Source organism: Schistocerca piceifrons, chromosome 6, assembly GCF_021461385.2.
Source record: "Schistocerca piceifrons isolate TAMUIC-IGC-003096 chromosome 6, iqSchPice1.1, whole genome shotgun sequence".
Classification (NCBI taxonomy): domain Eukaryota; kingdom Metazoa; phylum Arthropoda; class Insecta; order Orthoptera; family Acrididae; genus Schistocerca; species Schistocerca piceifrons.
This window is the reverse complement of record NC_060143.1, coordinates 89,717,650-89,725,414: the sequence shown is the minus strand read 5'-3', so window position 1 is coordinate 89,725,414 and position 7,765 is coordinate 89,717,650. Positions and strand designations below refer to the sequence as shown.

General features: G+C 41.8%; 1 protein-coding gene across 1 annotated transcript in view; it reads left to right on the top strand.

Moving 5' to 3' along the window:
- Window positions 1–7,765, top strand: part of LOC124802530 (coactosin-like protein) — a 198,850-nt gene that overhangs the window by 162,063 nt on the left and 29,022 nt on the right. The window lies entirely within an intron of this gene.

Sequence of the window (7,765 nt, the reverse complement as noted above, 5' to 3'; positions counted from 1 at the left end):
GTGTGTCTGTGTGTGTGTCTGTGTGTGTGTCGCAAGACAACGTTCTACTCAACACAGCACTAAAAAAATAACTAAGGGACCTACGAAAATGAAACTTCAATCACTTACACATTAAACACAGGCCTTTGCAGTGATGCCAACCGCATTTAGCTCCCACACACCATTGGTGCGAAATTACTAATGTTCAGGAATTTAACATACCTTGTATATACATTCTAACAACCCTACAACAACAAAAGCCAAAAATGATTGTAGTGTTGCTCACGCTACTAAACATTGCATTTTCGGGCAACAACAGTTATATTATGTGGCAGGTGTCATTAGAGCACAGTTAATAAAGTCATTTCTTGAAATAATGGATAAACTCGGCACTCAACTTTTCGTGTTTCCCACGCTGGTCTCGTTGTGAACTCGTGGCTCTATCGTCGAAAATCTAGATAGTGATGATTCCAAGCTCGGATGCAAAGAGGCCTAGGTGTTATTCTGCGTTATTCAAAAGTTTTATAGATGTGTTTCATAAACCATTCTTTAAGATTAAACTTTCCAAAGTTAGGACAATGGTGATATTAAAAAATAATCAGCACTCCGGATTCAAGTTACACTTTTTTATTACTTGTGTTGCAGTATCACGTAACTCGTTCCAAAACATCACTTCACAATATAAAACATACTTGAAAATATCTTCCTCACTGTTAAAGTTTACATTTCATAAACTACCAATTGCGTCTTTTTAACATGACTACCAAAGCTTGACTCTCTAATAACGGCTTACGCGCCCAAAAATCAGAGTTAAAAGTACGTCAAAGATCATAGTGACAAAAAATAGATTAATGAAATCAAATCTGAATGTTGTCACAGAAATGTTAACTATTTCACAGAAACACAGTAGAATATTGCTGGTATCGAGAGGTTGAGGTGAGGTGCCGTAATGGTTACTTAATTAAAGTACTATTACAATATGAATAATGATGTAGAACGCTAATAACGTTTGTTTTATTTAAAAATCTTTGGGTTTCCACATAGATTCGGACGCATTACTTTTCAGCACGCCCTCGTACTCTCTCCCACTAGTTCGTAGTTATTAATGTAGGAACTTGGGCTGAAAGTTTAAGCAACTAACAGCTGGCAGTGGTGTGAAAATTGTATTCCCGAAGTCTGTCGCACTACCAGAGATTTCTGTTGGACTGTACAGAAGTGGGCGCACAGCTCTCGGTAGCCGGGAAGACTGGGGGCGAAGACGGGATAATGGGAGAGGACGACGTGACTTGCTGCTGTGGAATGCGGGCCGGGCATTAGCTTATCGTCGCGCCACATACAGGACACTGCTCCCGTTCTCAGCTTGCTCGTGCCCCACAACTGACTGCCGCGTGCCGGCGCTACGCTAACGGCGCAAATTAAGTCGCGTCTCCAGCATACGGGCAGTTTGCCTGTCGGTTTTCGAACCCCTCTCTGGGTCAAGGTATGTGGGACGCGATCTAATAAAAAGGGAATTCTGAAGTTCTCGAACTCTGCTCGTGGCAGCTACGGTGGTACGATCCATGTTTTCCCGTATTCAGAACTGCGTAATAATGCACTCGCCTGCGCGTTGGTGTTAGCGTCGGAGGGAGCTGGTTTGAATCCTGGCGGTGAAAGAAATTTTCGATGCCTGAATTTGGTTGCGTAATAGGAGGAATGGTGGTAGCGTAAAGTTACTAATAGTCTCACTTCTGGAATATAATCCAGAACACTGGTGCACACACTTTCGCTGTGTCCCGTTTAGCAGTCATCTAACACAACTGCTAGTTCAAACGTGTTACGCATTGGTATGTGTAGTGCCGGTTCTAATCATGTCCCTTGGATCAGAGCTAGACTGGTGAGCCTTGAAAGTTTACTGAAATACAGAAGCGCTGATAGAATTGATCGCAAAGATTTCTTGGTATCAGACCAGAATCGACGCACTTCACGCGACTCGAATCTGATTGTCACTACAGCGCGAAGGAACGTCTCCGTATGTGGTGGATCATATCGGAATCTGTAAAAGAATTTTCTAAGAACTGTTGTTCAGATATTTCCTTTTCTACATATTCTTTTAATTGTGCAAAAGGGAAACAGGAAATGGAAGAATGATGTGTTCTAAAAATAGGGGACGGAAGCTAAAATAGTTTCCTACACTACCTGATAGTGGTGCTCAGTATAAAACTTAGTGAGACACTGGACTATAATTAGGATGAGGTTAAAATCACTAGCTAGACACCCACATTTAGATGTTTCCAACTAAAAGAAAACAGCCCTCGGTCACTTTGTTAACGAATTAACCGGGTTTCAACACTGCTAGGAGTGTCTTTCTCAGTCTTTCACGATGATTCCGTACTTATACTCTAGCACACGCTTTTAGTCATAATTCTGTGACCATGTTATACACCATTCTTCGATTTAAATTCTGAGGAACACACTCCTAAAGTGTTGAAACCTGGTTAATTCGTTAAAAATACTAACCGATGGCTGTTATCTTTCAATTGTAACTATTCACGGTCTCTGAACGTGCAGCCATGACTAAAATAGCTGGCAAACAGGAATGGAGACGGGCATCGGACGAACATTCAGGTAGATGACCAAAACAATTATTAGCTAGGGTTGTCTCCCCCACCTCAATCCCTCCCATATTTCCGTTGAGTCTCTAGTAAACGATCTGTCAACACATTGTTTTAAATTAAGTTCTCCAGAGGAAATTCTAGAATAAGCGTAATGACGCTACCGTAACCTTGTTAACTACAGAGATGCAGGTGTCAAATTCGTTTATTCACATGAAACTTTTTTTTTCTGGGACCACTGCTGCTGTTAGCGAGGTTTCTCATAAAATTAATACATGGTCAGCTTCTTTTATTAATGCAAATCATTATAAAACTAAAACTAAAATTACAATTCATAACGTAAAGACAGTTAATAATACGAGCTGCATAAATGAAACTTAGGCATATTTCCGAAAATATCAATCTACGTAGACGTTGATTCCTCTGAATTTGATTCAAATATTCAGAATAACAGTATAAAATTGAGTGTCCCCTATCTCGGCGTAGTATTTTATTGATGAGTGAAGCATAGCATTCAACCACATGAACGCGAGGAAAACTTAATTTGGAACACATTCTTAGCACGCATTGATGCCTTTTACATTGCCATGCAAGAGGCATCGCCGTTTGCGGCGCGATGTATTTTGCGGCAACCAATAGCGGGCGGGCGGGCAGGCAGGCAGGTAGGTAGGCATCGCCGGTGACGTGACGCTTTTAGCAGAACTTCCCAAGTTACAAGGGGCCTTGGTAGTAACTCTGAAGTCTCGGTGATTCTGAGTAGTGTGACGTAAGCATCAATTGATGATGCTGTGCACAAGCTCTAACTGAATCACTGGCTCACTCATTCAGGTACTATTGATGGGCATCACTAGTCACAACCATAATGGAGAGGATGACTCTGAAAAACTCTTGGTGATGAATCTTAGCAGCAATTATTGAGGGGAGGATGGGGGGTGTACCTGAACTCGAAGTATCGACGTTGGTTCCCGAAACCTGTGTGACGTCAATCCAGAATGTGGTGTAAGCAGCATCTAGTTTTCAGATAGCCTGTTTTTTACAATCAGACTTCGAAGCATTTCTGCTAGTACGGACTGTAGTAACGTAGCTTCCAGATACCTTAAACTTACTACCAACCAACCACCGTGGAAAGACTCAGCTGACTATTGTCATACTTAAGTATGTCACAAGCAAGTTTTGGTGCTGTTTCATCCATGCGTTACCAAAGCGGAGGGGATATACTTTACGCCTATATTGTGGAAAAAAAGTAATCTAGTCAGTTACTTCAGCTTTTAAAATTTTGAAAAAATAATTTTATCTAATGAATTACTCAGATTCCGTATATCTTTCAAATTTTCCAGTTAAATTTAATCCAAAACTTAAACTCCCATTAGCAGATATCACTTTCCCAACAAATGTCGTGTTCAGTATTTATGTTCAGGACCTTATTTATACATTGTCTGTTCAAAAAGTATCTTGAGAGTAAAAAACAACCATGAAGTAGATGTGCATTTTTGTGTTTTTTTGTGGAGGCAAGAAGACGGTAGTAAAAGTTCCTAAAAGTACTTTGATATTGCTAGGACTGTGCTAAAAGGTATTTCCAGGTTCTACACCATACTCAGTCATCAGTACCTCCTCAAATAGTATGTTAATGTAATTCAACAACAATTAACGAATTTTGTTTTCGGACGGGCACACGGTACTCCTCTCTTGGTAATGTTATGGAAAAAGGCTTGGTTTTGCTCAGGTTAATACACTAAAGAGCCAGAGAAACTGGTACCCCTGCCTAATATCGTGTACGGTCCCCGCGAGCACGCAGAAGTACCGTAACATGACGTGGCATGGACTCTACTAAGGTCTGTAGTACTGGAGGAATTAACGCCATGAATCGTGCAGGGCTGTCCATAAATAAGAGTAAAAGGGGGTGGAGATCTCTTCTGAAGAGCACGTTGCTTCATGTTTGGGCAGTTTGGTGGCCAGCGGAAGTGTTTAAACTCAGAAACGCGTTCCTGGAGCCACTCCGTAGCATTTCTGCACGTGTGAAGTTTCAAATTTCCCATACCCGTACATATCCATCCGCTCGATACAATCTGAAACGAGACTCGTCTGACGAGGCAACATGTTTCGCCATCAAAAGTCCAATGTCGGTGTTAACGGATCCAAGCGAGGTGTAAAGCTTTGTGCCGTGCAGTCTCAAGAGTACACGAGTGGGCCTTCGGCTTTGAAAGCCCATATCGATGTTTCGTTGAATGGTTCACACGCTGACACTTTTCGATGGCCCAGCATTGAAATCTGTAGCAATTTGCGGAAGGGTTGCAATTCTGTCACGTTGAAAGATTCTCTGCAGTCGTCGTTGGTCCCGTTCTTGCAGGATCTTTTTCCGGCCGCAGCGATGTCGGAGATTTGATGTTTAACCGGATTCCCGGTATTCACGGTACACTCGTGAAATAGTCGTATGGGAAAATCCCCACTTCATCCCCACTTCATCGCCACATCAGAGATGCTGTGTCCCACCTCGTGCGCCGACTAAAACACCAATTTCAAACTCGCATAAATCCTGATAACCTGCCATTGTACCAACAGTAACCGATCTAACAACTGCGCCAGACACTTTTCTTACATAGGCGTTGCCGACCGCAGCGCCGTAAGCCTGTTTACATATATCTGTATTTGAATACACTGGCCGATACCAGTTTCTTCAGCGCTTTAGTGTATTTGACGAGGTAACTGGTTCCTCGTCGTTTCTGATAAATTTATCAGATTCGTACACACACAACCAGATTTTCTGAAGAAACTGCTAATAAGTCTGTCTGGGAATCGTCGCAGCAATTCCACTTCAAAGAACAGAAATCTTTCAAACCTCGAAACGTGCAGGCTGATATGATAAAGGACGTAATGACCATGCCGTTAAGCGCCTTAATTCTGTCGGTGGAACCACTCTTACACGGTCTTAAGCTGTTCAGTTAAGAAAATTCAATGGACATTACTATGAATTTATGATTTTAAATAAGTTTATTAAATGTTGACAGAATAATTAAAATACTTTAGAGTAAAAGCTACAGAAGCTAAAATACGTACTATTGTTTTTGTTACAAATAGCCTGGAATTTTTTGTTTCATTCTGTCGTTCGATTTGTTGATATTGGCCAGTGTAAGCATTGATGTATGTAGGATTCTGTGGTGTTGGTAATATACTGAAAAAAGTTTCAGCATTTCATTTACAAATTGTGTAGCTAAGGTCTTTGTCTATATGAGACAAACTAAACCCAATCAAATACTCAGTGTCGATAGATTTCATAAAGAATAGCATGGGAAGTGTTTCTCCAATAACATATGCTGCGACTTCAAAAAACTGAGACTATCTTATGATAACCTGCAGCGCTACAGTCAGAATTATCCGAGCAATGTAGATTGCATTCAAATCAGGTTACGATCTCTGGGTTGTTCTGTTCAAAACCTTACCAAAAAGAAAAAAAACTGACGCAAATGTATTAGCATGAAAATTTCCTACCAACTGTGATAAAGCCAGAACATTACACAAAACTGTGGTTTCTCTCAATATGTGAGATTATCCACCACTTACCGACCTAGAACTTCACCAACGGTTAACTGAGAACCACATATGAAGATTCGTGACTAGACTAGGCCTGTGACTTCTCCTTCGGCGAGATAAGAGGGCCGTTTGAAAAGTCCGTGCAAAGTCAGAGATGGCACCACCGGCGCGTATCGAGGTCATGTTTAGTTAGTAGCAACGTTGGAAAGAACGCACACACAGTATCAGGCATATTGTTCTATTTCTTTGTGTTTCGCGTTAGTGTGAATCAAGGAAGTCGTGTGATTGTCCAAAAAATGAACGAAAAAAATTTAGTGTGTTGATTAAACACTTTATGAAAGGCAAAACGCCTCGAGACTAAAGGTATGCTTGATAAACATTGACTCTGCACCTTCGATTAGAACAGTTTATAAGTGGTTTCAAAATTTTCGGTGTGGCCATATGGGCACAAGTGATGCTGAACGTTCTGGATGCCCTGTGGAGGTTACGACTCCAGAAATCATTGATAAAATCTATGATATGGTGATGGATGACAGAAGAGTTAAGGTGTGAGATTTCTAGTGCTGTGGGTATCTTGAATGAATGGGTACATAATATTTTGCTTAAACATTTGGACACGAGAAAGCTATCCGCAAGATGGGTTCCGCGATTGCTCACGCTTGACCAAAAACGGAATCGAGTGAAGTGTTGCAAGGATGGTTTGTAGCTGTTCAGGAGGAATCCATATGCTTTTAAGTGTCGTTTCGTCACTGTGGATGAAACTGGGATAAATTACTACGCTCCTGAGACGAAACAACAATCTAAGTAATGGGTTACCAAGACAGAATCTGCACCAAAAAGGCGAAGACCATTCCTTCGGCTGGAAAGGTTATGCCGACTGTCTTTTGGGATTCGCAAGGGATAATCTTCATCGACTATCTGGAAAAGGGTAAAACTATTACAGGTGCAAATTATTCATCGTTATTGGACCGTTTGAAAACCGAGCTGCAAGAAAAACTCCGGCGACTGGACCGCAAAAAAGTCCTTTCCCATCACGTCAATGCACAATCACACACCTCAGCATTTGTGGTCGCAAAATTAATGGAAATAGGATTCCAACTCGTTTCACATCCCCCCCCCCCCCCCTATTCTCCACACTGGGCTCCCTCGGGCTACTATTTGTTCCCCAATTTGAAGAAATTGCTGGCGGATAAAGATTTTATTCAATTGAGGCGATTGCAGCAGCTAATGGCTATTTTTCAGACTTGGACCATTCCTGTTACTCAGAAGGATCAACATATTAGAACAGCGTTGCATGAAGAGTTTGTCGAAAATGAGACTACGTTGAAAAATAAAAGTTTGCTCCAAACACGTAAGTATTTATTTTTGCACGAACTTTTCAAACGCCCCTCGTATGTGCGTAGAAATAACGTTCCTGAGATACAGTTGAACTACAAGAAGCGCAGCAACGAGCTACGCGCACGACGACGAAGAAAAAAAACGGCGAGACACGCCACATCGGTCACACGACCGCTCCTTCTGTTTGCTCTGGCCAGGCTCAGATTTTTCCTCGGCGTTACTAGTACCAGAGATGGCGGCAGGCCACGCGCTTACTGCAGGTTAACCGGATGTGCTGACGAGCTTTAAGCTACGTAGAGGGCACATAGAGCTTAATTTGCGCTGACGCG